The following is a 9865-nucleotide window of genomic DNA, read 5'->3' on the forward strand; positions in this document are numbered from 1 at the left end:
AAAGTAGTATGAAGAGGTGGGAAAACAGGCTAAAGAAAGATTGTGATAATACTAATAAGAAAGTAACATTGAGTAGCAAAGGTGTAGGGGGGAGGGAGGGAGGGAGGGAGGGAGGGAGGGAGGGAGGGAGGGAGGGAGGGAGGGAGAGAGAGAGAGAGAGAGAGAGAGAGAGAGAGAGAGAGAGAGAGAGAGAGAGAGAAACTATGTGATGACAACAGTATGAAGGTGGAGGTTTTTGATAAACAATGTGCTGAAAATAGGGTTAAACTTGAAAACCACATTGATCAGATTAAAAATGATTCAGAAACTGAGGTAGAAACCAACTGTACAGTAGTGATAGAGAAAAAACTGTAGAAAGTAAATGAAATCAAATTCAAAATTGTCTGAAATAGAGAAAAAAGTGGAAGAGGTACCCAATCTAGAGCACAGTGTAAGTGAAAGTGTGTCTAATTCTGACTCTAAGTGTAATGATGATAGCAATGATGAATCCAGTCGTAATAAGGATGAGGTGTTTGAATTTATAATTGATAATGATGGCCAGAGAAAGAATAGGAGGAGGATAATGTTAGGTTTAATGAAGAGTTGAGAGTGGTAATAAGGAAGAGGAACATGCTACTTGTCATTTGACTGTATTTGATAATCTTTCCCTGGAAAAACTTATCATCCTGCTTACCGAAATGATTAAGGAAGAGTAGTTGTATGGACGAGATCACATGGTAAGCAAAAAGGAAGTGTGTCACCCTGTAATAACAGCAAGTGTACAAGGTATTCATGTTAAGTGTTTACTGGACAATGGTAGTGACTTGAATCACACAAGCATTTTTTTTCCATCTATTAACCCTTCCTTTACCAGCGTAGCTTATAAGAAACATCGTCTTTCCATGCATGTATTTAGCATCAAACCAATTTTAACTACTCTTTGCCACTGTTTACTTGAAGCTCCATGCCAGTAGTGACTGTTCCTGATAACAAATGGCAGGGACTAGCACGCAGGAAGAAGGAAACAATTGTTGAGCGTGACTAGTTGCTGCAGTCTTCATTGTGGTGAATTGATGTTAAAATCATGTAAAATACATAAGTTTTGCACTTTCGTTTACACCGAAATAATTATCGTGTGTCGTGACAATCCTTCTTGCATAAGTGCATCATACATTTGACTTGCATAATGATTTCCAGATAAGATAAACTGCTTCAAAGCAACACTGGAATTGAGTGGAAATTCCGTAATATAATGCCTCGCTTTACAAATCTATTGATGTAGGTGTTTTTATACCTGCAAAGCAAAATTTCAATCACATTCTAGACACTTTTTAAGTATTGCGTCAGTATGCCTGGCTTTTTGACTGGCGCTGACCTAGAATATATTATGAATTTACCCAATAATGAGTTCAATGCATACATTGATGTCCCTGATGGGGATATATCAGAAGTTGGGGACGAAGATAAATATGAAACTGTCGAAACTGATCGAAGTTGCCAAGCTATTTCCAAAGCAGCTGTCATGAATTTCATTCATATGGTGGAAAAGGAGGATGGAGCTGAAATTTCAGCAATTAGAGAGGAGCAAGAGACAGAATATGAATTTCCAAAGGTAGGGATCACTAACTGTAGTAAGAATATTGAGAAAGTACATAAGTATAATTATGTATTTTAGATGTCAATATCTTTACCACTCCTGACTGCATCAGCCTGATACTTAAAGTTATTGATTCCCAGCCAAAATCAGATTTAAGCGACAACAATACAAATGAAGGAGCAGCATCTACATGTGAGCAGCAGCAGCAGCATCAAGTAAAACATAAATGTAAGCATGGTGATTATAAATTTAGAAAAACTGATTTTTTGGTACAAGACACAGAATGGAAAGGATCACTTCAGTCACCACCGGTAGAGGAAAAGACACCTTTGCAATATTATAAAATATTTATGAATGATGACGCATTTGAACTTATTGCTGAGCAGTCCAATACCTATTCTTTGCACAAAGATTCAGTTTCTTTGCAGACGATCAAAAATGAAATGGAACAGTTTGTTGGTCTTTTACTGCACATGGGCATATTCAAAATGCCTTCCATTCATTTATATTGGTCGAATGAGTGTAGGTATTCACCAATAGCTGATGTGATGAGCAGAACTCGCTTCTTCCAGCTACTGCGGTATTTTCATGTTGTCAATAATCGAGACTTCCCTGAAGCTAATAGTAATCATGACAAACTCTTCAAGATTTGCCCACTTTGATCTGCATTCCAGTAATCATTGAAGATACTCCCTCCAGAAGAATACTAAGCTGTTGATGAACAGATAATACCATTTAAGGGTAGAAGTGGTTTGAAACAGTACGTAAGAAATAAGCCTCACAAGTGGGGCTACAAATCTTTTACGAGAGCTGGTGCTTCAGGCATGATGTATGTTTTTGAAGTTTATGTTGGCAAAAACACATGCAGCGATAAGAGGATTAGGTTTGTCTGCTGATATTGTTTTAGCATTGACGGAAACATTGCCAGAGAAACAGCATTTCAAAGTGTTTGCTGATAGTTAGTGCCACAGAATTCAATGCCCCTTTCTTTCAGGGCAATTGCTAATGGTATAGATGAAAACCAACAGAACAGACAGGATGGGAAAATGTCCCTTGAAAACTGAAGTGGAGCTCAAGAAAACTGGACGTGGCTTCTGTGGCGGAAGAGTGGAGACAACAAACAATGTAGCTTTAGTACGCTGGTTTGACAGAAAATGCATAAATTTCGTGTCAACATATGCTTGTGTTGAGCCCATGGCAACATGTAGACGCTATTCTGCATCTGAAAAGAAATTTACTGATGTACATAGACCTTACATAGTGGAAAAGTACAACAAACATATGGGGGGTGTGGACCTTGCTGACATGTTGATAGAACTCGTATCAACTTGAGGTCACTGAAGTGGTATATGCGCATTATGTACTGATGTTTGTCTGTAGCAGTTGTCAATGGACGGGTACTCCACTGACGTCATATGGTCCAACGTGGCAAAACCTCAAAAATGTAACTCCTGCAGTTCCAAGCTAATATTGCTGCAGGTCTACTGTTTGCAGGGAAATCAGCTTCGCAAAAGAAGAGAGGAAGACCAAGTTCTGAAATGTTGGCAAGGACTCCTGCAGCAAAAAGAACTGTATGTGCAGCTCCAGTTATGGATGTGCATTTTGATGGGTTTGAACACTTTGCAGATATGGTAGAGAAGAAAGGTCGATCTAAAGTTTCCATTAAGTCCACTACACAAATTTTTTGCACCAAGTGTAAAGTGCATATGTGTCTCACAGTAAATAAGAAGCATTTCCACAGCTTTCATGGAATATAATAACTTCATAAGGAAAAGATGCAACACACACTGATGTCTGACAAGAGTCGTGAAAGTAAAACAGTAAAAATTTGAAATTTTTGTACTGCAAACATTTCACTAATACACAGAGTTGAATTTGTTAATTACTCTACATCTACATCTACATCCATACTCCGCAAGCCACCTGACGGTGTGTGGCGGAGGGTACCCTGAGTACCTCTATCGGTTCTCCCTTCTATTCCAGTCTCGTATTGTACGTGGAAAGAAGGATTGTCTGTATGCTTCTGTGTGGGCTCTAATCTCTCTGATTTTATCCTCATGGTCTCTTCGCGTGATATACGTAGGAGGGAGCAATATACTGCTTGACTCTTCGGTGAAGGTATGTTCTCAAAACTTTAACAAAAGCCCGTACCGAGCTACTGAGTGTCTCTCCTGCAGAGTCTTCCACTGGAGTTTATCTATCATCTCCGTAACACTTTCGCAATTACTAAATGATCCTGTAACGAAGCGAGCTGCTCTCCGTTGGATCTTTTCTATCTCTTCTATCAACCCTACCTGGTGCGGATCCCACACTGCTGAGCAGTATTCAAGCATTGGGCGAACAAGCGTGGTGTAACCTACTTCCTTTGTTGTCGGATTGCATTTCCTTAGGATTCTTCCAATTAATCTCAGTCTGGCATCTGCTTTACCGACGATCAACTTTATATGATCTTCCATTTTAAATCACTCCTAATGAGTACTCCCAGATAATTTATGGAATTAACTGCTTCCAGTTGCTGACCTGCTATTTTGTAGCTAAATGATAAGGGACCTATCTTTCTATGTATTCGCAGCACATTACACTTGTCTACATTGAGATTCAATTGCCATTCCGTGCACCATGCGTGAATTCGCTGCAGATCCTCCTGCATTTCAGTACAATTTTCCATTGTTGCAACCTCTCGATACACCACAGCATCATCTGCAAAAAGCCTCAGTGAACTTCCAATGTCATCCACCAGGTCATTTATGTATATTGTGAATAGCAACGGTCCTATGACACTCCCCTGTGGCACACCTGAAATCACTCTTACTTCGGAAGAATTCTCTCCATTGAGAATGACATGCTGCGTTCTGTCATCTAGGAACTCCTCAATCCAATCACACAACTGATCTGATAGTCCGTATGCTCTTTCTTTGTTCATTAAACGACTGTGGGGAACTGTATCGAAAGCCTTGCGGAAGTCAAGAAACACGGCATCTACCTGTGAACCCGTGTCTAAGGCCCTCTGAGTCTCGTGGACAAATAGCGCGAGCTGGGTTTCACACGACCGTCTTTTTCTAAACCCATGCTGATTCCTACAGAGTAGATTTCTAGTCTCCAGAAAAGACATTATACTCGAACATAATACGTGTTCCAAAATTCTACAACTGATCAACGTTAGAGATAAAGGTCTATAGTTCTGCACATCTGTTCGACGTCCCTTCTTGAAAACGGGGATGACCTGTGCCCTTTTCCAATCCTTTGGAACGCTTCGCTCTTCTAGAGACCTACGGTACACCGCTGCAAGAAGGGGGCAAGTTCCTTCGCGTACTCTGTGTAAAATCGAACTGGTATTCCATCAGGACCAGCGGCCTTTCCTCTTTTGAGCGATTTTAATTGTTTCTCTATCCCTCTGTCGTCTACTTCGATATCTACCATTTTGTCAACTGTGCGACAATCTAGAGAAGGAAGCACAGTGCACTCTTCCTCTGTGAAACAGCTTTGGAAGAAGACATTTAGTAATTCGGCCTTTAGTCTGTCATCCTCTGTTTCAGTACCATTTTGGTCACAGAGTGTCTGGACATTTTGTTTTGATCCACCTACCGCTTTGACATACGACCAAAATTTCTTAGGATTTTCTGCCAAGTCATTACATAGAACTTTACTTTCGAATTCATTGAAAGCCTCTCGCATAGCCCTCCTCACACTGCATTTCGCTTCGCGTAATTTTTGTTTGTCTGCAAGGCTTTGGCTATGTTTATGTTTGCTGTGCAGTTCCCTTTGCTTCCGCAGCAGTTTTCTAATTCGGTTGTTGTACCACGGTGGCTCTTTCCCATCTCTTACGATCTTGCTTGGCACATACTCATCTAACGCATATTGTACCATGGTTTTGAACTTGGTCCACTGATCGTCAACACTGTCTGTACTTGAGACAAAACTTTTGTGTTGAGCCACGAAGTACTCTAGCAAAAGTGACAAAAAGCAGATTTCAAACAGAAAAATCTTCCTACCTTTTTTAATATTTCTATTTACGGCTGAAATCATCGATGCAGTAACTGCTTTATGATCGATAATTTCACTGGATTCTTTGTCCCTGCCACCCGTTATGAACGTTTGAGTCTCCCAGTCTATATCCGGCAAATTAAAATCTCCACCCAGAACTATAACATGGTGGGGAAATCTACTCGAAATATTTTCCAAATTATTATTCAGCTGCTGAGCCACAACAGCTGCTGAGCCCGGGGGCCTATAGAGACATCCAATTACCATGTCTGAGCCTTCTTTAACCGTGACCTTCACCCAAATCATTTCACAATTCGAATCTCCGTCAATTTCCTTCGATACTATTGCACTTCTTATCGCTATAAACACGCCTCCCCCTTCACTGTCCAGCCTATCTCTGCGGTATACATTCCAATCCGAGTTTAGGATTTCATTACTGTTTACGTCTGGTTTCAGCCAACTTTCTGTTCCTAGTACTATATGGGCGTTGTGACCGTTTATTAATGAGAGCAGTTCTGGGACCTTTCTATAGACGCTCCTGCAGTTTACTATAAGCACATTAATATTGTTATTCCTTGTTGCATTTTGCCTACTCCTGCCTTGCCGCGTCTCAGGAGGCGTCTTGTCGGGCCTAGGGAGGGAATTCTCTAACCTAAAAAAACCCCATGTGCACTCCACACGTACTCCGCTACCCTCGTAGCCGCTTCCGGCGTGTAGTGCACGCCTGACCTATTCAGGGGGACCCTACATTTCTCCACCCGATAGCGGAGGTCGAGAAATTTGCACCCCAGCTCTCCACAGAATCGTCTGAGCCTCTGGTTTAAGCCTTCCACTCGGCTCCAAACCAGAGGACCGCGATCGGTTCTGGGAACGATACTACAAATAGTTAGCTCTGATTCCACCCCGCGAGCGAGGCTTTCCGCCTTCACCAACTCCGCCAACCGCCTGTACAAACTGAGGATGACCTCTGAACCCAGACGGCAGGAGTCATTGGTGCCGACATGAGCAACAATTTGCAGTCGGGTGCACCCAGTGCTCTCTATCGCCGCCGCTAGGGCCTCCTCCACATCTCGGATGAGACCCCCCGGCAAGCAGACAGAGTGAACACTGGCCTTCTTCCCCGACCTTTCCGCTATTTCCCTAAGGGGCTCCATCACCCGCCTAACGTTGGAGCTCCCAATAACTAATAAACCCCTCCCCCCATGTGCCTGCTCGGACCTTGCTGAAGGAGCAGCCACATGTCCACTCACAGGCAGAGCGGGCGATGCCACATGGCCAGCCTCCACATTGACCCTCCGCCTCGTGCGCCGCGAACGCCGCTGAACCCGCCACTCCCCTTGGGGAGAGGGTGGCCCAACCGCGCCCGGTACCCGCGAAGATGTCTCGACAGCAGGGACAGTGGGTGAAGCATGTAACACCTGGGGTGTACCTTGCGACGCACCAGACTCCCCACTGCCGCTACACTCCGAGGCAGCAGCCTGAAGACGGCTGACCGCGGCCATCAACACGCTCAGCTGTTCGCGAAGAGTGGCCAGCTCCTCCTGCGTCCATCATCACCACATTGTCAATAATAAAAATGCTGTGCATAGACTTCTAAGCTGTAAAATGTGACGTATAAACCAATATTTTGCTTAAATGAACCCATATTTATTGAATTTTGTTTCTACGATGTCACTACATGTTGTCACTAGTGAGCTATCACAGAGTGTGAAACAAGAAGTAATGTTAACTGTGGAATTGGCAGGGCAGCTGTTGGACTCCTTACTTGCTAATTGCACAAGAAATTAGTCTCAAATATTACTTCAGTGCTGGGATTTTAAATCACCAACAGATTGTACTCCAACATTCTATGTGGGATTCATTATGTGGCCATAATGCTTACCCCAGCTGTCTGAGTGCCTAAGAAAACATGAAAAATTAGACAAACTCTTTTCCTATCCTATCTGTAGTTTATAAGTGAATCAGAATTATTCTATTTTTGACTTTCATATAATTTTGTGCAGTAGAATACTTAGAAAAAGTTTCTCCAGTGTGTGTGTGTGTGTGTGTGTGTGTGTGTGTGTGTGTGTGTGTGTGTGAGAGAGAGAGAGAGAGAGAGAGAGAGAGAGAGAGAGAGAGAGAGAGAGAGATATTTTCTTTGCAAGATGTAACAACCCTGCTGGCTTGCATAGGCACAATATCTTTGACCTTGGCGTGTAAGCTGCTTCTAGTCCAAACGGCACATCGATGAAACTGCTCAGTCGCGAGTTGTGCTGTAATAAGTTAACATGTGTTTGTGTCTCTCGTCACAGAAATGGAACCGCATAATAATGCGCAACTGAATGCCATTTCTTTTTGTGTTAAATTGGGTGAAAACATGACGACAACTTACGGTACGCTTCAGAAGGCTTTTGGAGAGGAGGTTATGACATGAGCTCAAGTTTTTCGTTGGCATAAAATATTTAGTGAAGGCAAAACGAATGTTGAAGACTGCAGTGGATGACCATCACCCTCACGGACAGATGTCAACTTGGCCAGGGTGTGTGAACTCATACGATCTGACTGAAGATTATCCATGAAAATGATTGCAGAAGAACTTAACATCAATCGAGAAACAGTTCGTCTAATAATAACTGAATATTCTGCATCACGATAATGCACCATCCCATACTGCTCTGTCAGTACAGCAATTTTTAACCTCAAAACAAATTTCAGTACTACCACAGCCACCTTATTCACCAGATATCGCTCCGTGCGACTTTTTTCTATTTCCAAGAGTCAAAACGGCGGTCAAGGGACACCATTTTTAAACAACACTAGGTGTCCAAAAAGCTGTGACGACGGTCTGGGAGGACATTACAGAAAATGAGTTCCAGAAATGTTACCATCAATGGCAGAAGTGCTGGAAAAAGTGTGTGCAATCAGAAGAGAACTACTTTGAAGGAGACAACACTAAGCTTAACTAAAATACCTTTTCTTTTCATATGCAGAGAATAAGTACCATCTGAAGTAATCAGCTCATGGTTGCAACAGCAGAGGCAATACACAGTAAGAACCATCTTGAATACTAGATCTTATTATTAATTGTGGTGTAATATAAGTGTTTGTGCTCAATGCAATCAGTATATGGAGATAACTATCTACCCATAGAAGTGTGCCATGGTACAGCCTTTTCTAACATCAAGGAATTACAACTTCAAACATAGTTGCCTGGAGTAATATGTGTGGAATGTATCAGCAAGACTTGTATGTATATCGGCCTTCAGGCTAGAATACAGTGAAACAATAGTTTTTCTGAGTGATAATGTTGTGTGATCAGTAATTAGAGTTAAGTTAGCCTTGGCATAAGGATCTGTTACTGTGTAGCATTTTTCAGTAGAATCAATTGTGCATTTGATAAGCAGCGCAGATTATAAAATAATGAATAATGTTAGGGTCTTAATGGTTAGGGAGCCTGTCTCTGCAGTAGGGATATTTTTGGAGAATGCACTCCATTAGCTAATGAAGTGAGAAAGGTAAGTAAAATAATGGTGCTGACAGACATGATTGAGTAATGAAAAGGATTACTGTACACAAACTAATGTAGTGTAACTGTACTGATGGTCTAATTGCGAGCTAAGCAATATTGGGTACTGTTTATATTGTGCAATCATGACACTGCAGCTGGAAATGAGAACTTAACATAAAGAGCAATATTTTAGTGAGGTACAAGTAATATAATGCTGCATCACCAGACCTATATGTTATCAGCAAACTTCCTTTTCTTCATCCCAGCATTACAACCTCAAGTTCATAATTTCTCAAAATACAAATAGAAGTTTTTCAGATTAACTGAGAACTGTGGTGCAAGAATTCTGACAGGTCAACTGTTTGCTAACATTTAGTGATTTTCCGAGGATTTATTTTTCCGGTTGAATGAGAGTAGGCCTACTGCTTAGAGCTGAGTAGGGGAGAGTTAGGTCTTCCAGCAGATGGCTCGAGTAACTACTCAGGTCAAAGATCTTCAGCTACTAGTAACAGTTGAAAAGCAATAAACAACTGTTTTGTGTGGCTTTCTTTGTTTCCGAGATCCCACATTTTTTTCCTGCTCATATTGTTTGTTGTTTATTTGTGACTTCAGGAAGAGTTTTGGAGAAGTCAAATACACCATAGCAATTGTAAGTGTTAACCGTTTACAGCAGATGGTTCTGTTTTTGACTAACATTAGTTTAGCAGTAGTTTTAGCGACATTAACAGAAAAATGTGTGGTTTGGTTAACTGGACCACCAAGGCAGTTAGGTTATGTGGACCGCTCCAGTTAATCCCAACATAAATATTTACTTTTGT

Source organism: Schistocerca gregaria, chromosome 3, assembly GCF_023897955.1.
Source record: "Schistocerca gregaria isolate iqSchGreg1 chromosome 3, iqSchGreg1.2, whole genome shotgun sequence".
Taxonomy (NCBI): Eukaryota; Metazoa; Arthropoda; class Insecta; order Orthoptera; family Acrididae; genus Schistocerca; species Schistocerca gregaria.